Source organism: Petaurus breviceps, unplaced genomic scaffold, assembly GCF_028583685.1.
Source record: "Petaurus breviceps papuanus isolate PSGF00001 unplaced genomic scaffold, PetGlider_PUasm1.0 229, whole genome shotgun sequence".
Classification (NCBI taxonomy): domain Eukaryota; kingdom Metazoa; phylum Chordata; class Mammalia; order Diprotodontia; family Petauridae; genus Petaurus; species Petaurus breviceps.
In genome coordinates, this window is record NW_027185903.1 from 20,673,393 (window position 1) to 20,699,212 (window position 25,820).

Below are 25,820 nucleotides of genomic sequence, written 5' to 3' on the forward strand. Positions count from 1 at the left end.
GGGAAACACGGTACTAGCTGCATGACTTTGGGCAAGTCACTTTCTTATTTGATCTCTTTATGCCTCAGGTAACACCCTAGGTTTTACCTAAGATTAAGGATGGACTATCATCACTACTTAAGTACAGATTTCTCACACCAGGAGTTTCCTATGTTGATGGAGTCACAGATCCACTGTGTATCTCATATTATTCTCTAAGTAGTTATAGTAAGGGAGTGAGTGTAGAGCTCAAAGAAGAAGAGGCTATTGAATGATGGGGGAAGGCGGAGAGTCTGGAATTGTCAGTGAGAATGTAGAAATATGCCTTCTCTTCATCCTCCTGGCCCAGTGTGCTGTAGGACATGAGAGATTCTACATATAATATTGGAGGGTAGAGGCCAGGGATAAACTGGATTCAGGGTGAAACCAGCTCCCAGTGAGTACAAAATAATGGAAAAGGGCAGAAAAAGAGACAGTCAATGAGAAGAAGCTTGTTAATGATAGAATGTGGCTCCAGAGGGCATCATTGAAAGGAAGAGAAAAGCAGAACTGGAACTCTAGGCAGATAGAGCTGAGGTTGATGAACACACATGAGCACAGAAGGAGAGCTGGGAGAGCCACAGCCCCAAAACTATGAATCACAGAATATAGACAGGAGGAGAAAATAACTTGCCAGCCATAGGCTGGTGAATTTTTTCACACTTTGCCTCTTCTTAAACTATTCCATATGCTTGGGATACCCTGCCTCCCTGACTCATCTGTTGAATTCCTACCATCTTTTAAAGCCCAACTCAAATGTCACATGTTCCACGACACCTTCCCTGATACTATCATGTAGGTACCAGCTCTCTTCTTTGAAACAGGTTGCTTTGTTCCATTATGCTAAGCTTACTATAACTGTGAGGATAAAATGAGTTAATGGGCTTCAAGTGAGAACCCGAGGAGCCTTCCTGTGAGTTAAGTACACAAAACTCAGCATGCAGATTTTGTGACGCTAGTTCGGCTTCTTAAAGGCCTCTTTAACTTCCTCCTTGTTTCTTGATTGTGTCCTACATAGGTTAGGTTGTTACATATCTTAATTCCGGCTACTAGAGGTATCATTATTATAGTAGAAATACGTTTACTATGTAGTTACATACTGAAAAACCTGCTACAACACCACCAACATATTAACACGTATCAATCCTATTTCACAAGACCAGTGTTAGGAAGGGATTTTGGTGGTGTTTTTGTTTTTGTTTTTGTTTGCATTTTGGAGGGGGGAAGGTAGGGCAATTGGGGTTGCCTTGCCCAAGGTCACACAGCTAGTTTTTGTGTTCAGTGTCTGAGGCCGGATATGAACTCAGGTCCTTCTGACTCCAGAGCTAGTACTCTATTCACCAGACCACCCAGCCACCCAAAGGGATTCCCTTTATTCAATATTCAAATCTTCCTTTATAGTATTTATTTACATAATAATACAAAAGAAGAGAAAACAATAGTTTTAAAAATTATATTTAAATTAAGCAACAGCATTTATTTTGTTGTTGCTGTTGAGTCATATCCAGCTCTTCATGACCCCATTTGAGTTTTCTTGGCAAAGATACTAGAGTGGTTTGCCATCTCCTTCTCCAGCTCATTTTACTTATGAGGAAACTGAGGCAGACAGGGTTAAGTGACTTGCCCAGAATCACAGTGCTAGTAAGTGTCTGAGGCCACATTTGAACTCACAATGATGAGTCTTCCTAGTTGCAATCCCTCCACTCTATCCACTGTGCCACCTAGCTGCCCAAGTACACAGTAGGTACTTAATAAATGCTTGGGCAGTTGGGTGGTATAGTAGATAAGAGTACTAGGCTTGGAATCAGGAAGACCATGTTGGGCATGACTGAAATGACTGAACAACAACTATGTACTGGCTTAGGCATTGAAGATACAAAGGCAAAAATGAAAGTCCCTGCCTTTAAGGAACTTATATTCTGTTGGTTTCATTTAGCCCTATTACAACATAAATGAAAGAACTAAAAACCCTGCATTGTTTAAAATTGTTCTCACAGAACATATGTCCCATCTCTATTATTTGCTGTATGTAGACTTACAACTAACAAACTGAAACTATATATAAAAAATTCAATGGCAAGAAACTGAGAACTCTGCCCAAACTTGTTACTAACTTGTTTTTATCTCAGTCTAGATAGTTAAGGGACTGCACTGTATGTACTTTCTGGAATGGGGGCAAGGGGCATCCAAAGAGTTTAAGTGGCTTCACGTGAACAATTACACCTAAAGAAATCTAAGCTAGTTAGGAAAGAAGATATCATTTTTAGAATTTTCATCATTTCATTATACTGTGTCACACTGGCTATTTTTTTTATGGAGATGCTATATAAAATTACTCTACACAGTAAGACTTAAAACCAATTATTTTCATTTTTAACTTGGCTAGCCTTGATTTACTGAACTTTATGAAAATCTGCACAGACAGGTTTAGAAAAGGCTATCCGCAAAGGACATGCACAAACCTGTTTAGAGCATCTATGAACATATAATTTCCTACTTTTCCCCTTTTTTCTCAATCAGAGTTCCATAAATATCAGATTAATTGTAATAAAGAGAAGTCATAACTACCCCATTGTTAAGGCACAAAGAAATGTGTTTATGAGACACCACTTGAAAATGATTTAAGAGACTGAGAAGGAAGGTGCTCTGCACGTACCACATGACAGCAGGAATTCTGCTGAAAAGTGATATCAGCTACAAATGCTTGGATGGTAACTCATATTCACGTACAAGATGTAGGAGAGGAGTGAATAGAAAGCCATTTCGGCCAGCAGGAAAAACTGAGATAAGGGAACAGAAAACATGAGAGGAAAAGGAAAATGAAACAACAGGGATGAGCACATCAGATGGCCTCATCCTAGGATAAAGAACCCAGCAACAGATTTCCAGCAAGTTTTAGAAATCTTCAAAGGAAAAAGAAAACATTCTGCTAAACTCCAAACTACCTGTAATTTTCTCTTAATAATAATAATAATTTACACTTATGATCACAGTTTTAGAGCAGGGAAGGATCTCAAGTCACCTGGTTCAACCCCTCATTTGAGAGATGAGGAAACTAAGGTATAGGAAAATTAAGTGATTTGCCAAGAATTACACAATTATCAAGTGCTGGTGGCAGAGCAAAAACCAGGACCTCTGACTTTAAATTCTGGACTCTCTCCTCTGAGTCCACACTGCGTGTAACAACAACAAAAACAACAATAACACACCAAGTCGATCACATTTCAGTCATTTCAGTTGTGTCTGACTCTTTGTGACCCTATTTGGGTTTTTTTCTGGCACAAATACTATAGTGTTTTGACATGTCTTTCTCCAGCTCATTTTACAGATGAGGAAATCAAGGTCAATAGGTTAAATGACTTGCCCAGTGTCATACAGCTAGGAAGTATCTGAGGCCACACTGGAACGCAGGGAGATGAGTCTTCCTGACTTCAGGCCTGGTTCTCCATCCACTGTACTACTCAGCTGCGCTTCCAACAATTATTTGTGATGAGGCAAAGGTGATAGTATGTGTGTGTGTGTGTGTGTGTGTGTGCGTGCGTGTTTGTGCAAAACAGTAAATTAAAGGAATGCCAGCCAGGGTTATATATAATGGGTACTCTGTCTTGGTCCAGGACTACTTCAGAGAGTATGGAGACCTGGCAGGATCTTTGAAATACTGGCCAACGGGCTTTTTTTTTTCCTACCAATGTCTGAAAAACCTCCCCTATGAATCTAAGAAAGAGATGGGGTGCCATTGAGCTGGAAGCTGACTCTACTCAAATTTGCTATGATGAATAGCTTGATGAGGAAGACAGTAGGAGTAGTTTTAGGTTCTCATACTACAAGAAGGCAAGATAAGTTGGACAAATCAGAACCTGCTGAAATGCTTGAGTGAGGATGGCGATGACCATTAAAGCAGAAAATCATGAATCCACAGGAAAGAGACTGAAGACATACATGTTTTTAATATGCACCAGTGCTATTAAGAAAACAAAAGACTATCTAAAATTCTTAATAAAAACTGAAAGCAGAACCCCAAAGATTGAGGTAATATAAGAAGTCAAAGCAGTTTAAAGAACAAAATGAACAATTTATCATAAGTCAAAAATCATGCTAGAGAACCTTGAGAAGCAAAGAAATTGGAGCAGGTAGAACCTTCAAAGAAGGATGTAGAAAATTTCTAGTTGTCTATATAGACAAAATGCATCTTCCTTTTTTTCTCCACTTTCCTGCAAAACCAGAAAGTCACAGGTTTGGATAAAATCCATGATCGTTGGTTCAAATGCTCTATAGTAGCATATAAACTACTAGCAAAGCACTTCTTTAGTTTCCTTTCTGATTCAAACCTGATCTCATCTTTCCTTTTTGGAGGGCAGTTGGGGTTAAGTGACTTGCCCAAGGTCACATGGCTAGTTTTTGTGTTAAGTGTCTGAGGCCGGATTTTAACTCAGGTCCTCCTGACTCCAGGGCCGATGCTCTATGCACTGCACCATGTAGCCGCCCCAATCTCATCTTTCTTAAAAGAAACCATCACATTTATTACCAAAAGATGAGAATACCTATGACTTCCCCAATAAAAGTAAATTATATGTTTATGTACATTATAGAAAACACAGCTTATACCATTAAAAAGACCTATAAATACACATACACATATACATATACATTGGTCAAAGAGCAAAAAAAGTTGCAGGGATGCAAAGAATAATTCATTATTGATTTAGTGATTATTGAACAAGCCAATCCAAAGTACTGTAACATTTCCATGACATTTCTTGATTATTACAAAAGCAGTAGTTCCACATTCATTGCTTAGTTATGTACTGCATATTATGTACATATGTAAATACATGTATATAGATTAAAATCCAAGTACAGTATATGCACACGGAAAATTGTTCTCTTTTGAAAACATGCTACCCACACAATAGCATCAAGAACATCTGATATAAAATGTGGTTTCTTCCAGGAACACAGCTTAAGTCTGATATGATTCTGCTAAGCATCAGATTCATGCTCATTCATGCTAAAGAGAACTGAATATAACTTTTAAATCATAGTGGGGGTTTGGATCAAACATTACCAAAATACTGTATTAAACACTTAATGTATACTGTACATACAGTTATATAACTTCCATGGAAAATATATTAAACAGCTACCTTATCTCAAAGAAACTTTTTCCAGTGATATCAAAATGCCACTTGGACTTGACAGGTGGTGAAATTTTTAATGTATACCAATGAAGAAAAGAGATGGAAGACTTTAAAGCTTGAATCCAGAGGTCAAATGGGATAAAGATGATACTTGATTTCTCTAGCAAATCACATTCAGCATAAAGCTATCAAGTAGAAAGCTGAAGTTATGTATGTTTAAAAAAGAGAGAGAAAAGAAAAGAAAAAACTGACAGGCATCCTGAAATCAAGGTGAATGTGAAGAACACATTTAAAGTCAATAAAATCTATAGAACAGCAGCATCAACATATACTTTAAGCATACTAAAATACACAACAGATTTAAGAGTTCAGATAAAAACCCATACAATGTTAATAATGAACTACAGGGATCATCAACCCACAGAAGCTATAGAAATGATCAACACTTCCTTGCCAAAAAGGAAATTAAAAATTTATAAAAGAAACTTTACTTCATAAAGAAACTATAAAAGCTCAAAACAAGTGTTGGGGCGGCCAGGTGGCTCAGTGAGTAAGAGCACCGGCTCCGGTGTCGGGATGACCTGGGGATCAAATCTGGGCTCAGATACTTAGCACCACACCCAGAAATAACTGGCTGTGTAACCTTGAGCAAGTTACCTAACCCCGATTGCTTTAAAAAAAAAAAACAAGTGTACAATGTGGCTGGATTTGAAAGTAACTGAAAGTGATTCATCTCTGAAAAAAAGTTTTGAAATGGTTAAGATATAGGAGTGGAATAAAAAATCAATCCAAGGGTGATATCCACATGAATTCAAGAAAGTGGAACAAATGGCTGAATTTATTTGTTTGTTTATAGAAACAAAGGGATTCAGGATTCAGTCATTGCCACCAGAAATTATAGAAAAGCTATCCTGAAGGCATTCAGAACAGGACAGATTATGCATTGACATTGTAAAAACTGCAATAATATGTCATTGAAAAGACAGAAATTTATCATTCATTGGATGCCTGGAAAGACATGATCAGAGCTATGCACCAGAAGCTCACTATTATTTATAGATGAAGAAACAGGCTTGAAAAGCCTAAGTGAGTTGGTCAGGCTCATGATATCAAGCAAGTGGCAGATTCAAAACTCAGTCCCAGTATAGGCCCTTTTCACTACACCAAGTGATTCAAAATGCATGTGTGTGTGCATGTGTACACACCACACACAAATACAAACTTTGAAATATCCTTCAGAATTCAACATGTCACTCCTCTGTTCACAAACCTCTCATAGCTCACCATTACCCATGGGAAGAAGTCCTAGTATAATAGACCTTTGAGAAACACACACACACACACATGCACGCATGCACATATTTATAGATTTCTTTTTGCCAAATGATGTGGAGTAGAATCTGATATGAAATGAATCTGCTTTGGATGCTCTTCAAGGGAATTTTTTTACTGTACGTGTGAGAAAGAATCTGTTAAATTCATTCAGACTGGGTGCTACACTAGAAAGAACAGAGTGAAGATGTGGGCTTAAAAGCTGCCTCTGACACTTACTTCATAGTTTGTGATCTCAGCCAAGTCACTTGATCTTTCTAGACCCGAGCTTGGTTTTCCAGTTCCAGATCTAGATTATGTTCCCTGTGACTTCCAGTGAGATACATCAAGGCATGGGTCCTCAAAGAGGCTTTGATAGAACTACAACTTTAATCCAGACCGTTGTTATTCTCCCCTCCTCTGTCTGCTACTTCTGTGAAGCCTAAATCATCCTCCTTTATAACCCTGCTCGGTGACCATTGCTCCTTTTTGTGTCTCCATGTACTTATTGCTGTCTCTTTTTCCTTCTTTAATCCCTACCTTAGCTAGAGAGACTCTATATCATAAAAACAAATAAGAAAAACCTAGCCACATTTGTAAAGATCTCCAATCTTGAAAATCACGTCCCCTCATTTGCTGTGTGTTGTGGGGGAAGAGGGATCCTGAAGAGAGAACATATGAGCTCAGGGGACAGGTGGGGCATGAAAGTTTTGCTGATGTCACAGGGGTTAGGGGAATGGGGAGGGAGAGAGGAGAATGAAATAAAGATTGTTGAAAGCTGATTGTTACAGGGAAAAAAATAATAAAATAAAGAAAAGAATTTTATATAATTTTATTATATATTTAAAAGGAAGAGCAAGTTGTACATAATAGATTTACGGTTTCATGTGCAATCATATTTTTATTATACTATGTTATGGAAATGCTTGCTTTATTCCACATACTAAAAACAAACAAACAAATAAATAAATAATATCATGGGAAGGAAACTGGGCTAGGAGTCAACAGAGTCCTGGGTTCTCCATTACAAAATCATAAAATATTAACTCTGAAAATGACTTTAAAGGACATTTAATATAACTTTTTTTCTTTTTACAGATGAGGAAACCAAAGCCTTGAGAGCAGAGTGATTTCTCTAAAGTCACATTGCTGACAACTACCAGGGTCAGGAATTGAACTAAGTTCTCAGGACTTCTAGAGTCTAAAATCATAAAGAAGTTTAGAGCTTTTTACCTTCTGCCACATAGCCTTTAATGGACAAGGCAGTTTACCTGAGTCTCTGTTTCTTATTCTGTAAAACAGGGATAATAACACTTTATCTGTCTCTTAGAATTGTATTTGGGTCAAAGATGATGAAGTACACAAACCATTTTGCTAACTATAATAAGCTATGTAAAGTCAAGGTATTATTATTAAACCCTGAGATTCTCCACAGAGTTTCACTATCTCATTCCCCTTAAGGTATATGTTCAAAGAGTATCTAGGCTTCACTACATTCATACAGGTGAAGTTTGTCTGATTGGTTAAATTTCTACAGCAAATGAAATCTAACACATCAATAAGCATTAAGTAATTTTAAGAGTCTGTCTGAAACATTTGGATCTAATTTTCATGTATCAAAACTAGAGAGGCAAGTTAATGCCATTGTTACTGGCATATGTTGGGCCTATGTGAGTTGTGGCAATTACCGAGATAATCTGTACCCCAAGCCTTTTCACTTGAATTTTCTAAAGAGTCAATGCAACAAAATTTCATTGGATTCCTGTTCAATACTGCTTTAATTTTATGAATGGTATAATTGTCATAATGGTTACAGTACAAACCAAAGTAAATACTACTTAAGATATGGTGAATTTTGGTCCATGAATGCTATCTTCCATTGAATAGAATTAGTCCAGCAACGTGCCCCGTTGGAGGTAATATGGTAGAAAAGAGAGCGTGATACACTTACAGATGGAGTGAGAGCAGATAAAAAAACTCTGCTCCAAAATGGGATATCAATGTCCAAGAAATGGAAATACCTTCAAATGTATTTCATTCTACTACATTTAGTTTATTTTCAGGGAACAAGGTTTGAAAGTGATAAATGAAATAGTAGGGAGATTAGAAGAAAAGCAAAAATGAAAATCCTGTTTGCTACCTGTGACAAAAAACACAACACTTTATTTAAAGCATGAACACATGCACACACATACACACCTGAAAATATCAGTTGGCTATAATAATAGCTAACATTTATATAGTACCTTAAGGTTTGCAAAAGAACTTTCCAGATATCTTATTTGATTCTCATAACAACCCTGGGAAGCAAGTGCTATTACCTCATTTTATAATTAAGGAAACTGAGGCAAACAAAGATCAAGTAATTTATCTGGGGCCCCACAGCTAGCATCTGAGACAGGATCTGAACTCAGGTCTTCTTAACCGCATGTCCAACACTCTATACACTGCACAAATAATAGGTGATGTATTTTAGATTTCAAGAAGCACTTCACATACATGATCACGTTTTATTTCCTCAGCAACCCTATAAGGTTATGGGACCAATCTCCATTTTATAGATGAAGAAACAGGCTTAAAAAGCCTAAGTGAGTTGGCCAAGCTCATGGTATCAAACAAGTGCCAGACTCAAAACTCAGTACTAGTATAGGCTCTTTTCACTACACCAGGTGATTTAAAACACACACACACACACACACACACACACACACACACACACAAATATAAGTTCCTTAAAGACAAAGAGCACACATTAGCCTTATTTTGTGTCTGCCATTCAACAGAGCACCTGGTACCAACACTGCTTCTAATATAGGTATTTAATGACTGTAGAATTCACTTAAACAAAATTTTATTTATATATGTATTAGATACATATATATATATATACACACACATACATACACACACACACACATATATATATATATATTTTTTTTTTAATTCCCATTTAATCCTAGTGACCTAGAGTTATTTTTTTTCTTATTTAAGGACATTTCACTTCATGAGAAAATATTTATACAGTGTTTAATACAGTGCCTGGCACATAGTAAGTGCTATATAAATAAATCCTTATTCCTTTCCCTCCTTTCTCCTTAATCTTCTAATTCCCTTCCTTCATTTTTCCATTGAATTAAAGGGAATTCAAAAAATATTTGCAGATCAGTTACTATATACAAGGTGCTCTACTAAAGTCCTGATCTAATGTCTCATCATTCAGGGTTGATAACACTGGGCTCTCTAAGGCTGAACAAATAAATCATATGCCCTTTCAGGTCCTACCAATGTGGAGAGGCTTCAAGAATAGGCCAGCAATCTTCAATAGCTTTTTTATGTTGTTTAGTTTACTTTTATCCAGTAATTGAGGCATTATTTTCTTCATGATTTGACAGGAAAGCCAATAATCAATGAATAAACCAATCAGTATTTATTGGGAATGGCCCAGGTAACTCTCTAAGACTCTAAAATTATAAATGAAATGTCTATCTGCAGGTGTGGATGAAGGTGGCGTTGGAAGTCAGTTTTTAAGTCAGTGAAACATTTAGTATGTGCCAGGCACTATGCTAAGTGCTGGGTATACAAAAAAAACCCCAAAACATGGTCTATGCCCATAAGGATCTCTCACATTCCAATGAAGGAGGAAACAAGACAATAATTAGTTATATAAGGAGGAAGATATGTCTGTGATTGGAAGGTACTATCTACCAAGGGCTTGTGAGAGAGGGAGGGACACAGGAGAAATGACTTCCTACAGAAGAGTAGCATTTGATTTGATTTTTGATGGAAGCCAGGTAAACTAAGAGACAGGTGAAGAAGGAGAGCATTCCAAACATGAAGGAAGCCAGTGCTAAGGCCCAGAGATGGGAGATGGCCTTTTATGTATGAGGAGCAGAAAGTGGGCCATAGAGTTGAGTCACAGAGTAAAATGGCAGACAACTGGGAAGACAGTAAGGGGACAGGTCAAGGTGAACCCTAAATAAAACACAGGTCTCTGAAGGTAATAGGAAAATACTGAAGTTTATTAAGCAGCAAGGAGCAGAAGGTTGTGATCAGACCTGAACATTAGGGAAATCACTTTGCTAGCTACATGTAGGAGGAGTGGAATGAGATTTAAGGCAGGGACACCAATGAAAAGGTGCTTGCAATAGTCTAAAAGAACAGTCACTAGGGCCTGAACTAGAATTGATAGTTGTGTAAATGGAGAAAAGGGGATATATACAAGAAATATTGTTAAGATTAAAAATAACGGGGAATTCACGTGGAGGTCAGAATTGTGTCTGGTCTGAGAGGGCAGAAGGCCAAGACTGTTTGAAGGAGACATGGCTGCTAAAGTGTTTGAAGCTGTTGACAAGTTTGGACTGGGCTTAGCTGTTGTAGGAGGAGTTGTCAACTCTGCTTTATATAATGTGGATGCTGGCCACAGAGCTGTCATCTTTGATAGGTTCTGTGGAGTCCAAGACATTGTTGTAGGGGAAGGGACTCATTTTCTCATCCCATGAGTACAGAAACCAATTATTTTTGACTGCAGTTCCCGGCCACGGAATGTCCCAGTAATCACTGGTAGTAAGGATTTACAGAATGTCAATATCACTCTACATATTCTCTTCCGACCTGCTGCCAATCAGCTGCCCCGAATCTTCACCAGCATTGGTGAGGACTATGACGAGAGGGTGTTGTGGTCCATAACCACTGAGATCCTCAAGTCAGCGGCAGCTCGATTGGATCACCCAGAGAGAACTAGTCTCCAGTGAGCGATGACCTCACAGAGCCAGCGGCAACCCTGGGGCTCATCCTAGATGACGTTTCTTTGACGCATCTGACCTTTGGGAAGAAGTTCACGGAGGCAGTAGAAGCCAAACAGGTGGCTCAGCAGGAAGCAGGGAGGGCCAGATTTGTAGTGGAAAAGGCTGAGCAACAGAAGAAAGCAGCCATCATCTCAGCTGAGGGTGACTCCAAAGCAGCCGAGCTGATTGCTAATTCATTGGCCACAGTGGGAGATGGCCTAATAGAGAGTTTCATAAGCTGGAAGCCGCAGAGGACATCGCATATCAGCTTTCCCGATCTTGGAACAATCACCTACCTGCCCGCCAGACAGTCAGTGCTCCTCCAGCTTCCCCAGTGAAACCTATGGCCCCACTGATCCTACCCCACTCTGCCATGATCTAATTCACAGCCTTCTCCTTGTCCCCTCATCCAAAATCACTGTGAGATCTAATGATCTGGCTTAAGCAAAGGAAATAAAATTAAAGTCATTTTGGGATCTTGAAAAAAAAGATTAAAAATAACAAGATTTAGCAAAAGAATGAATGTTGTGTGTAAGAGTGAGGAGTTGAGGATCACAAGGATGGGTAGTACTTTGATAATTGTAAGAAAGCTGGGAAAATGGGGAGAGCTTGAGCAAAAAGATGATGAGTCTTATTTTAGACATGTTGAGTTGGACATGCTTACAAGATATCCAATTTAAGATGTCCAAAAGGACAGAGACAGACCAATGAAATCATGGATCTGGGGGGAATATCCCACCAAAAATTAGTGAAGAGTGGTTAGATATTCATCTTTGCATCCTTTCTTGGAAAGTGGAATGGTATGATAGAGCACTGAATTTGTGTTTGGAGGGTAAAGATTTAGTGCAAATGCTAGCTTTTCCCCTTACTGCCTGTGTTATTTTGTGCAGTGCGCATCTCCTCTATGGACCACAGTTTCCTTATCTATAAAATTATGGATTTTGATATTTTGGTTAAGATAACCATTAAGGACCTTTCTAGCACTAACTGCTCTGTGGTCCTTTTTGCTATGTTCCTTTCTGTAAACCCTCTTTTCAGTCAAATTCGACAGTTCTGGGGGTTGATGAATGTTGAATCCCTTCTCCTTTGTTCCTACATCCCTACATCCCATCTCCTTTGTTCAGTCTCCTGCCTACATATCTTTCTTTAACATCTCCTCTCAATGCCAATTTAACTTAAGAGAGTAAAACACTTTCAAGACATCTTTTCATTTTCCTTTTCTCTCCTTCCCATTATGCTGGTGTTTACAAATCCTCATTTTCCTTTCCCAATTTCTCTAAAGTCATATTTCCTTTCCTCCTCCCAATGCCATATATCTTATTCATGCGTTGCCTTACATCATTGTCATCATCACAGCTCTTGGCTTGTAAAGCAATTTCATCATCATTCATTTCAGTGTTTTCCATTTCTCCATTTCATTCCTATTGAGATCATACTCAAATCTTCCCCTCTGACCATTCCACTCTTTAAATAAACTTGCTGTTTTCTCTTAATTTTTGCATTTAATGCTGTAAAAAGTTGCATTTTTCCTCATAACCTCTTTTCCCCAAACCTAGCCACCCTTCAAAGTCCAACTAAAAAGCTATCTCCTTTATATAGGCTGGCCTACCCACCCCTGTCTGTGTTGGTAACTCCAGTCATCTCCCTTATTTTCTTCCTCAAACCTTCCCCCCAGCTCTCCAAAAACTTGGACTCTTATCTCTGGAACTAGCCTGAAATCCAATAAGTGACTTCTTGCTTTATCTTGTACTCACTAGTCACAATTTCCAAGCCATTTTACATATGAGGAAACTGATGCTGAGAGATGTTAAATGTCTTACTCAGGGTCACCTAACTGATGTATGAGACACATTTTGACCTAAACTAGGGTTTTCCTGACTCCAAGTCAAACAACCTATCTACTACACCACCTAGCATCCCTTCTGCACACATCATCTAATTCTATCTTTTATTCCTGTTCATACCTTATTAAATTAGGTCAAACTATTGGGAAAAGAAAGATTAAAGGCATTCTAAATCTCCAAATCCATGATAATTCTTCTCTTAAGGAAACAACTAATTTGTGAAGAATTTGTTTCTCTTGCTTTCTAAATTGTTCCTTTACTCATAATCTCCGGTGTATGGCAGTTGATCCCCTTTCCCTCTTGTTAATTGGCATCATCAAACCTCCTAGCACTTCCTGGTATAAATATACTATTATACCTAGCTCACTCCAACCTGATAGCTCCAGAACACAGCCATGTCTACGGAGCCCCAACATGCAACTTTCTGTTTTGGGGCCAGAAAAGGATGAGCAGTCATCAGGAAATGCTTAATCAAATAAAAAAGGCTCTGTGGCTGAGGCACTCCCTTGGCATGCCAGAGAAAAAAGAAATTTGTAGGTGGGAAGAATTTGGAACCAATGCAGGGCTAGAAAGAAACAGAGGCATCAGGGAAACTGGGCTCTGTTGGGAGAAGTGTAAGGGTCTAATTGAAAGCTCATTCTCCTCTGGGGCCTTACATTTTGAAATGCCATATAATGGTCTGGACAGCCCCATTTGCAAAAGATTCCCACTTGTGGCTCTGCAGACCTAGCCTGTATAGGAGTAGGTGGACATGACTGGACCAAAGAAGGCAGACTCTTGGGATTAGAGGAGATAGATGGAGAGATGTGGTTCATCAATGGGGAGAGCAGTAAAGGAAATGAAAGTCATTGGCAATATGATCTATGTCTGGCAGTCTTAACACTGTTTGAAGTCAATGAGGGTTCTGCATGTGAGCTTCAGAGAAAATTTGAAAAAAAATAGGCTCATGTAACTGAGCTTTAGAGTTTTCCCACATCCCATCTCAAAGCACAATAAAAACCCTATGTGAATAATGTGTTTTTTCACGCCTATTTTTCTACACAGATTAGGTTAAGTATAGACCTATAGATGTACCTTGCTTCCTTTATTCACTTCTTCAGAAGAGATCTTTGAAACCCATTGGAAATCATACTTGACTCTCAGCTGACTAACATGCACTATGGAAGAATTCTATCAAAAGTATTTGTACATATGACAGATTTGCTTAGCTTTCCTTTAAGCCTTGGTTTTGAACCTCCCTTCCCCTTGTTAGCTGTGGGCAAGACAAAACCTCTTTCTGAGCACTCATTTCTTAATTTGTAACGTGGGGATAAAGAATATTTGCATTCACAGGGTGGTTGTGAGGAAGGCACTTGGCAAACCTACCAGGGCTATAAAAATGTGATCTACTGATATTATCTCCCTTATCTGGTCCCTCCCCCCACTCCCCTTGGATGCCTGTACCTTTAAACAAAGATTTTACATGAGTCAATTTGTTGAATGCGCGTTTCCTATCTAATTTTTGTTTTTGTGTGCACACATTTGAAACTGTGAGTGAATATGCTTGTGCTCATTTTTCCACACACACCTTAGAATCAGCTTTGTCTAGAACCTCTGAGCAAGGTTATGGATGTGCAATGCAAAGACAGGTTTACTTAATGATTATATGGGGTTGGGATCCTGCCGGCGCCTGCTCTAAAGTACATTATACTGCAGCTATCACCAGGAATCCACACTGATGCTATGTTACTTTTACAAAGATTTGGAGGAGCCTGATGCTGGCAAAGAAGAAAACAACTGGCACTTGGAGAGAGGGGGAGGACCAGCGGAAAGAGAACAATTGACATTACAAAGCTGTTTTTGAACTCTCTCTCTCTAACCTCAACAAAATTTTCCAATCCAGGTAGCTCTTTTCGACTTACAGCTGCTTCTGTTTTTGGATATGGCTGTGAAACTAGACCAACTGCACAGCATAGACAGTGTTCCCTTTCCCAAAGCCATTGCTTTACTGTTTTAATTTTACAATTAACCGTTCTGAGGGCACAGTGAATTAGTATGACATTTGGGGGGAGATCCCCTTACAAACAGGTCTTCTAGCATATTTTACATCTCTAGTTACAATCTATTCCTCCACATACACACAGCTAAAATGTATCTCTTTTAGCTCAGATATTTCATTCTCAGTGGCTTGTATTTTCTCCTGTGGCTCAGGGCCTCTGTCCAGTAATCTGGGTGGCATGGTTCATTTTCCCTGAATTCAGATATTTTGACAAAATTAAATTATCTTTTCCCTTTGAAGCTAGTGTGAGCTTTTAAGTTTCTTCCTCAAACACATTTGGGGGTGGAGGGGATAGGAGGGGGAAAAGAGAGAAGAGGGAAAGAGAGGGAAGGGGAAGGATGGGAGAGAAAAAAGATAGATGGGGGAGAGTAGAGGGGGAGGAAGAAGGGAGAGAGAAAGAGGAAAAGGGACAGGGAGAAGGAGAGGGAGAGGGAAAGAGAGAGAATGTTTTAAAATACAGAAATGCACAGAAAATATAGAGTTCAGCTGGAGCCACTGCTTCCCCATATTCTTTTCTCCCTCCCCCCAGCACCAGCTTTTAATTTTCAAAAGCTCTGCAATTGCTTGGTGTGGTTTCAAGAGCAGGGGTGCCATTCTGCCTGATGATGGCTCTGCTGACGTCAATGGCATTCTTATCATGCTTAGTGCGACATCAGAAACCAGCCCTCTGAGGCTACTCTTATTCAGGGCTTGAGTTTTCAGTAATCTGTGGGATGGAATTCTGAAGCAAAAGGGAGTCAGTCTTTCTTCCTACTACCCTATCTTCAAGCACCAACAAGTAAGACCCCCCTCCTCCCCCAACACCCCCCCCATCAAGAGTGCAGCTTGATAGAGACAGGTTCAAAGCTACAGAGTCCTTTCAGGTACTGAAGGGACACTGGAAATAATGGTGTTGGGGAAGAAGAGACCCCTGAGAGAGGGAAGAAGGCCAGGTAGAAAAGAATTAATTAGCTTTCACAGAAGCTTCACTTCTAAATACCTGCACGTGTATGTGTCTCTCTCCCAGTCAAGGCTCCCTGGGGAGATCAATCAACACTGCTTCTGATTATCTTTTAGCTTCTGCTAAGAAATGATCTATGGTTAACCTTCCAGTGCACTGCATAAGACCCAGTCTTCCAAACATGCCTAGTTTATATCTGAAGGACACAGGAGTCAGGACTAGCTTCCAGGATAAAGTCCAGATTCATCTCTTCAGAGTGCAACAAAGCCCTTCCTTCTGGTTTTTCATGAGGATGAAAAAAAAAAAAGCAGTAGCTAAATAAGAGATTAACATTTAGCATTTTTAGTAAATGCTCATGAAGCTTTAAGGAAACAGTAGCTTAAAAGATGCATTTAAGGAAAAAATAACAATAGATGCTATAGCTGCTGTTCTATTTGTTTTTATCAATTTGAAAAAAAAAACTATTAAAAAAAGGCAAGCATATTTTTCCTTAGGGTGAGAACAATTTCTTAGTCTAATGTAGGGATTATTAACCAGGGTGTATAGAAAGAGTTCAGGGGTTCCATGAATTTAGAAGAGGGAAAAATGCATCTTCATTTTTCTTAACCTCTAGCTGTAATTTAACATTTCCTTCAATTAAGAATGTGGACAGCAAAAGTTCTGAGAAGGGGGTCATAGATTTCACCAGATTGTCAAAGAAAAGGAGTCTGTAATGCAAAAAAAAAAAAAAAAGATTAAGAACTCCTTATCTAATTCCACACACTAAAACAATCTTGGAAATAAAAAGCTTGTATGCCAATTAAGGTGGTTTTAAGGTTTTCAAGGTTACTGTAGGTAGAGATGGGATGGGCTGGAATGAGAATATTCTCTTTGCTGCAGTTTCTGCTTCATATTCCAGGTACAGAGAAATCAAATAAGACCCCTTTTTTGCTTGTTTGTTTGTTCTGCCTTTTTTTTAAGGGCAACTGGGGTTAAGTGACTTGCCCAAGGTCACAAGGCTAATTTTTGTGTTAATTGTCTGACGCCAAAGCCGAATCCGAACCCAGGTCCTCCTGACTCCAGGGCTGTTGAGCCACCTAGCTACCCCCAAATAAGACTCTTGAAGGATATAACAAGATAAAATCTACCCCTAGGAGAAGATATACCTAATTGTGACAAAGGAGAAGGCTCAAACATCTATGGCTTTGATCCTTAGCCTTGGGCATTATTGTGGCTCAACACAATAAGACTGCTTTCTGTTGGTTTGACATTCAGATTCTCTTTCACTAGCCTAACAAAGAAATTCTTTGGAAGCCATTATCACACTTAGGAAAACTGAGGACTGAAGTCTGGTCCACAAAGGTCTTCCTTTCTAATTTTTAACATAAAAAACAAGCTACATTCCAGATATAGGTAATTAAGTCACAGAAGAAGTCATTTGTTATTATGAACTATGTAATCTACAACTCAAAAAAAATTTATATTCTTGGGAATTTAGTGCTAAAGAGTTAAACAGAATTAGAGTTGAAAGGGACCATTTAAGATCATCCATTGGTGGCTTAGAAGAGCTGATCCTTAAATTCTCTGTATGAGCATTTACACCTTAGAAACAAGCAAATATTAGAAATCAGGGCTTAATTGTGTTTGTTAATTGTTTAGGCTTAAGAAAGTGATGGGAAAATGTTGACAACACATATTAAATTTAAAAGTATATCCTGTTCACCTTTTCCCCTAGAGGGCTGGTCATAAATCATTTACCAGCATACCTCTGATCTAGTCCAATCTCCTCATCATTTTATAGATGAAGAAATTGAGGCCCCAGGAGAAGTTAGTGGCAGAGACAAGACTAAAACCAAGGTCAACTGAGTTTCAATGAATGATTTGGACTTTTGTTTTTGTTTTTATTTTTTGGTGACACTGCCCTCTGCAGTCACTGCCCCATCTTATACTACCAGTCAGTGTCTGTCCTGGGGCAGGCACCCAGGTCTCCTAAAGCCCAGTCCAGCATCCCTTTGTTTACATCACATTGCCTTATGACAGGCTTTTTTATTTAAATTGGAATGATGACATACAATGGGCTGCTAGATGGTACCACGGATAGGAGTGCTGGACCAGGAATCAGGAAGACTCCTCTTCTTCAGTTCAAATCTGGCTTGAAGACACTTCCTGGCTGTGTGACCCTGGGCAAGTCACTTCACTCTACCTCAGTTTCCTCATCTCTAAAATGAGCTGGAAAAGGAAATGGCAAATCATTCCATATCTTGCCAAGAAAACCTGAAATGGGGACATAAAAAATTGGAAATGACTGAAAATGACTGAACAACAACAAATGGAAATGGAGAATGGGGCCGGGTTATGGAGGGCTTTAAAAGTCAAAGACATTTATATTTTATCCTGGAGGTAACAGGAAGCTACTAGAAAATGACACCTGGGTTTTGAACCTAAGTGACAAGAAAGATGGTGGTAGCATCTTCCCAATTCTAGGCTAAATTACCCAAAGACTGCTTCAAATCAATTTAGTTTTTTTTTAGTTGTCAACTGAGCTGTACCTAGGTCATAACTGAAATAAAGACCTTGTATAGTAGAAGAGCCTAGACTTTTTTTTTGTTTACTAATAAGTCCAGTTTTCATAAATGAGTTTCAATTTTGTATCTAAATGCTGGATAATCCTTCCACATTACTAAATTAAAACACATTGACAAGATCTTTAACACAGCTGAAGGCTGAATGTTGCTTTCTTTTTATTTTTAGTGAGTTTTATTCTATTCCCAGGAAATGGACAGTCAAAAAATAATATGAGGAGGCGTATAGTTGGCCCAATGAACAGAGAACCTGCCCTGGAGTCAGGAGGACCTGAGTTCAAATCCGAACTCAAACACTTAACCCTTACTAGCTGTGTGACCTTGGGCAAGTCTCTTAACCCCAATTGCCCTGCCTTCTCCCCTCCAAAAAGAAAAATGAGGAGGAGGAGGAGGAGGAGAAGCTGGCCAAAATGGAATTTCTTTTGGCCCCACTTATTTGAACAAAAATTCTCATTATTTGCTTTCATTCCCCATGTATATTATTGGTTATTTTAGGGAAGAATACCATGATATTAAAATAATTAAAAATAACAATAATAATAACCAGAATTTAAGGCTTGTACAGTGTTTTACATATGCTACCTGATTTATCCTCACAATAACCCTGGGAGTTAGGTGCTATTATCATTCTCATTTTATAGATAAGAGAAACTGAGGCAATGAAGTGATGTGCCCAGGATCACACAGCTGGTTAAGTACAGGATATCAAATCTGAATTCAGGTCTTTCTGAATATAAGTTCAGAGATCTCTCTATTGCACCACTATTTCCTTCTCTAATTTATGAGGCAGCTCAATGCTGATTCACTTATATGTGTACAGTTGAAGTAGGGCAATCGGGACAGATGGAGAAACAGAATAACTACTTTTCCTTCTTCTGAATAAAGGAGTGCTTTATTCATCATGTTATTAGAACTGGTCAAAGCAGAACAATCATATTTAAAGGATTTCCCCAGAAAACCAAGGAAATGTGAACAAATTTTGGGTCTTCAATCATCACTATGAACTTTTATAGAAGATAATAGGAGCTGATTTTACACGCAATGCTTGACTGATGTACATCAAGTAGATGAAAGGGCATGTTGGTAAATGTTTAAGAACCAGCTTTCCGAAGTACAAGACACACTTTTAAATTTAATCTGTATTAACAATGCTCCATTACTTACTTGTCTAGAAATCAACGAAACAATAAACCAAGCCCTAATTTGTAGTATTTGCCAATTTTTAAGGTATAAGTATTTATGAAGAAAATTTAACAATCATCTCTCCAGCCAATACAAGCTAATTCCATTGCACTCTTTGGTAGACGGGACAGTTAAGTACTCATTTAATTACAGTATTTGGGGTATTATTTTGGAGTTGTTCTATGAGAACAACCAGAGAACTAACCAGCAATTTTTGCAGCAGGGAAAGCATCACAACTTCAAGATACCTCAGGGCTGCTTAAAAGTACTAACCTTAAGTATCACAGGGGGAAAAAAAAGTGTACTAATGGTAGCTTCTCTTTTAACACACTCTTCCTAACTAACAGCTGCGAAAGGCTTTTGTTTCTGTTTTGCCTGAAGGACTATGAGTGTTCTAATAAAGGAAAGGAAATTTCAATTCTAATAAAGGAAAGGAAAGGTAAGGAAATTTCAATGCCCTGGAGAAAAGTCTCAGTCTCCTTGCCCTAGGAAAAATTCCCAGTCTCACTTGCTCTAGGTAAGGCATGGAGAGAAACCCAGTAAATTCATATCCACTGTTCATCCACTGAGATGGATTAAATTCAAACAATTGATAATTTGCCCTCTTAACAATACTCCCCCCCCCAAAAGGTATTTGTGCCCTGAAGACAAAGCAGTATGAGAATCTTAAACATAAACAAACCCTGACCTAGATTCACAGTACACAGAATTAGGTTTCATTGCTTTGCTGATATCTTTAGGGTTTTTCATTGATGTGTGTGTTTGTAGGAGGAGAGGAGGAGGAGGAGGGAAGAAGAAACTCCTTCTAGTAATGTCAACTGTCACAGCTTTGCAATTTCCTGTCTTAGAGACTTCCCTGGAGTCCTGAGAGTTTAAATAGCCTCAGATAACACAGTGACTCCACAAACCAACTTGAATCCAGGTCTTCATGACTTCAAAGCCAGATCTCTCTACCTGTCTCTCAAATAATCAATCAACCAACAAGTTTTATAAAGTGCTTTCTATGAGTGTTCACAGTAAAAATTTAAATCTAAAACAAATCATGCTTAACTATGATATTATGAAATTTCCAGAGTAATGGACAATATGGTTGAGGCACCCGTTGGTTGAGTTGATTTCTAGGAAAATCCAAATATCGGAGTAGGCTGGATGTTACCATAGGAAACACTCAACTGGGTACATTAAAACCAACCCTACTTTTTCTGACCTTGGCATTGTGATAAAAGTTCCTGAGTTTCCAAACAAGATACTTAAGGCCTGATCACTTAAAAGACAATAAAAATCCTTCCAAACATTTTTTACCATACCAGCATTTCAGGAAGGTTTAAATCTGTGTTTCCACTGAGAAAAAGTTCTACTCTAACTCAAATCAAACTATTAGGTTGTGTTATTGCATCACAGTAAATAACTTCTTGGCTGTACCCAAGAGGGAAGTATTTTCAGAAGTGAATATATGTTGTAGGTTTTAAAGTACTTCGGCTGACTCTTTAACAGAAGGTGGTATTTTCCCAATGCCTGGCCTGGTTTCAATTTGTACTTTCTTCCTACTCACAGTCACTACTCCTTCTACTGAATCATTAAAAAAAAAATCTCCCCTTCCTGTTATCATCCTTTACTCTTTGTCTCCCCCCCCCCCATCAATTCTTTAATTTTCTATTTAAATATTTCAACTCTATACAAGAGCTTATGTGCTTTAGGATGAAAGACTTAGCTGAATCCAACAACAACAAATACTATTACTACTATTACTTGTAATCTTTAAATTTAAGCATGATGTAAACACCGTAAGAGAAAAACAATGCTAGAAAACTGGCGCTGCAAAATAAATAAAAGAAAAAAGAAAAAGAAAATTGGTGTTGCATATCAAATAACTAAAGCTAAAATCAAATAGGGCAGAGGGAGTTGGGCTTTGCCCATACTGAAATTTTGAGGGCACTGAAAACACTTGAACTCTTTCAATAGGAACTTGGAATTTATTTAGCAAGAACAATTAGTTTAAATAAGATGAAAACAGATGGGTTTCTTCCTTCAGGTGGCTGCACTCCAGATGAGCTCTCTTTGGCATGGCATGTTGCCTCTCCAGCACCATTAGGACCTCACTTCATTGAACCCAGTGTCCTGGAATCTCTTCCCACATAGAAAAACCCCAAGATTCAACATTTCTACCTCTCTCCAACCCTAATTTTCATGCTGTTTGCCTTGGGTATGGTTTATGGTACTTGGTAGAATTGCTACTTGTAGCTCTGGTGACAGCACTTAACACAGTGCGACCCACTTGAGAACATCTCCTACCCATGTAAGATGAGGCAAAGAATCTAGAGCCTAGAGCCCATGCAAAGAACTAAGAATTTAGGTTGTGCTTTTCCCAATACCTTAACCACATTTCCCACTCTATGAAACTTCAGAATATGGTGTTCAGACACAATCATCGCAAGGTTAACATGTGCAACATGTGGACTTCTGGTGACAAAGCATCAAGGATGCCATTTCCCTCCTCTCTGTGGGAAGAATCGTCTCAGAATTCCAGTTATACCTGCAGTAGTATGAAGCTATGACATTATTCCAGGGTTAATATATCTGCCCCAAAGGAAAAAAAATTTTTATTTTCTCAGCTCTGTTTCCAAAGTATTAATAAGTGCTTAGCTGACATGGAGGCAGACCACCAATGAAAATTTTCAGAAATGATGAAACACATTAAATGTTCCCCATGACATGTGATGGCACCAGCTCCTGCAGGAGCACAGCTAGCCTGTTCTACTGAAGGGTCATCATTGTACTGAAACAGGACAAAAGTTTATTACATCACTCTGTGCTACATGAGTCAAGGAATGTATTGGCTTCCACCACTCTGCTTATCCCTTTGGCTTGACTGAAAACTCCTTTTCCATTCCTTTCTTCCTTGGGAATTAGATGTATACCACAAAGAAAACAATACTCAAAATTGCTGTTGCATGAAACCCAGAAGAAACAAGGGAATTATATGTTGTAGGTCAGGTGGGAAATAAAAGAAGCCCGTGTTAAGCATTCCTCCTCAGACTCTAATGGAAACATTGTACTGGATTCTTTAGGAAGATTGGATGATAAACCCCATTGCCTGAAGTGGAGATAACTAAGACATTTGATGTAACTCCCTGAACTCATTGGTGCTGATGCTAGGGAATGTGGAAGATGAAATGAGAATAAAATATATAGCTGAGTAAGACAGTGAGAGGAAAATGAAATAATAATAATACAACAATAACAATAACTAGTATCTATATAACACTTTGTGGTTTGCCAAACACAACAAATATCTCATTTTTCTAGTTAATCTCAATATTATCTCATTATCTCACAATAACCAAGGGAAACAAGGGGATGCTATTTTGTTATCCCCTTTATTAGCTGAGATAGTTAAGTGATCTGTCCAGGATCACACAACTAGTAAATATTTGAGGCTGAATTTGAACTCAAGACTTACTGATTTCCATTAAGATGATGGCTGCCTATTAGATTTTTCTTCTTAACATCCCTGTGAGTTCCTTTTTTTTTTTTTTTTTTCTTTTCAGAGTGGGGAAGGTAGGGCAATTGGGGTTAAGTGACTTGCCCAAGGTTAAATAGCTGTTTTTTTGTGTTAAGTGTCTGAGGCCAGATTTCAACTCAGGTCCTCCTGACTCCAGATACAGTACTCTATTCACTGTGCCACCCAGTCACCCCTATCCCTGTGAGTTCTTATCATCATACCTGCTTCCTGGCCACTACCAGTTAGTATTTAGTGGTTTCTAAGGCTACTGACTATTTCCTCTCCCAACACAACACTAAGGTATGACTGAAAGAAGGGAGCTTTCTGAGGACAAACTATTATGTCTTCTTCATCGTGTAATTTCAATGACAACCTAGAATAATATAAATGTTGTCCTCATAACATTGTCTGTAGGAAAGAGGTTTTTATTTTCCTTTGAAAAGATATATTGCTTTGAATTTTACAATCTTTAAAAGCCACTCTTGGGCGGCTAGGTGGCACAGTGAGTAAAGTGCCGGCCCTGGAGTCAGGAGGACCAGAGTTCAGTTCTGGCCTCAGACACTTAACACCCACACACACACAAAAATACTAGCCATGTAACCCTGGGCAAGTTACTTAACCCCAAATGCCCTCCAAAAAGGCAAAAAAAAAAATTAATAAAAGCCATTCTTTCCTTCTCCTACCCAATTATCCCCATATTTGGTGGTGTAAAGGAAAATAAGCTCCATTTTTGCATTACAATATAAGTCTAGTTCTGTTGTCTGGATTTATGTACGTCACTGTTTTTAGATGCAGTTTTCTTCCAATGTATGAATTCACATTAGTCTCTCATTCACACACAATGTATGAATTCACATTAGTCTCTCATTCACACACATTATAGGACTTAGGTACTCTCACACCCCCCCCCCCCCCATATACTGATGGTGGTCTTTAGCTTCAGTACCTCTGGAAATCATCATTTTTAGACTTATGGAACACTTTCTTCTCCCCCCTCCCCCCAAGGCACTGCATTTGTGATCCCTGGTTAAGTTTTCAGATGTTTTTTAACCCTCAGTTTCAATATTTTACTACTGCATTTCACATAAGGACATTTGCTGAATTAGCTTCTTGCAGGTGGTTTGGTTTGTGGTCTATTTTAATAGCTTTGAGCCCAGAGACTCAGCTTTTTGGTTGAGATGAATTACCTAATTTATGTGCAATTCAAAGATCTAGCAAGAGGATTTTCCTAAGACCTAGAATGACCTGAGATCCAGTCACACCTGAGAGACTGGTCTCTCACCTAATTTTCTGTGATTTTTCTATAGTCAAGACTGACTGGAATGATCTTATCTTGGAAATGAAGTCAAAGTCACTGGCAGGGCTCACATCCTTGGAATCTGCTCTTCTTGGTGGTCTTTGAGAGAGTATGCTTGGTGATCATCCAGTTACATGTAAGGCACATTTATTTCTGTTGGTATTCGGTTCATTTTATTTTGGTTTGGTTTGTTTTTTTGTTCCTAGCAATCAGACCATTTTATGAGTACTTTGGCAAATGGCAGTGATGGTTGTTTTCTCTAGGAAACTTTTAACCTTTCATACACAGTAGAGAAGTCAAAGACACAATATATTCACGTAAGTGTGGTTCCAGCGCTTGGGCAGCTGTCATAACCTTTTTTTAGTTTCCTGTCTCTCCTCTCTAATTTTCTGTGGAACACGGAATGGAAGTGCAATGTGTCAGTGATAGTAAGGTTAGTTTGAATTTTAGGTCACAAAGTAGAACTTTGCCAAAGTTCCTCAGTCATCTTTCAGTCTACTCCTTTCAGAAACTCCTGGGTCCTCTGGGGCCCACCCCAAATGTAGAGTTTTGAAACTGGTTACACTTTTGAGTCTTGTAAGTCAACATCATGTCCTCATTTTCCTTAGAATTCTGGTGAAATGTGTTCCAGGAAGAATGACAAATCAGGTTAGCTTCCACATCTCTGTCCTGATAAGAAAGAAGACTTATAAAAGGAAAACTCCCATCATCTGCTTTCCCTACTTCTCCTTCAGAGCTATGGACTGGTATTGGAAGAAATCATGAGGTTGTATGATTGAATACACTAGAAATTCATTATTCATGCTCATCTGGATCCTCACTACATAGTGATCTCTGTTATTAATTTTTGATAGCCACTCCATCACACTCCACATAGTACCTATTCTAAATCTATACTGAAGTCATACCCCCCCACTTCATTTAGTAGATAACCTTGACTCCTACATTGTTAAGAAAATTGAAAACATCTTTTGTGGGTTCAGTCCTTGTCACAACACCTCAAAACCATTGTGAAATAATGGATCACCATCCATTCTTTTCTCCTTTGCTCTATTTTCAGAAGATGAAGTGACCTCTGCCAAGGGCAACCCCTCTACTTGCATCCTTCATCCCATTCCTTCCTGTATCTTTTGGAAATCTGTCGCATGGATTATTAGATTCCTTCCTTCCTTCCTTCCTTCCTTCCTTCCTTCCTTCCTTCCTTC

General features: G+C 38.6%; 1 protein-coding gene and 1 pseudogene across 12 annotated transcripts in view; one reads left to right on the forward strand and one right to left on the reverse strand.

The window, feature by feature from the left end:
- PDE4D (phosphodiesterase 4D) overlaps window positions 1–25,820 on the reverse strand; it is a 1,918,796-nt gene that overhangs the window by 123,682 nt on the left and 1,769,294 nt on the right. The gene's annotated exons all lie outside the window — the stretch shown is intronic.
- LOC138167457 (prohibitin 1 pseudogene) lies at window positions 7,447–23,380 on the forward strand (annotated as a pseudogene).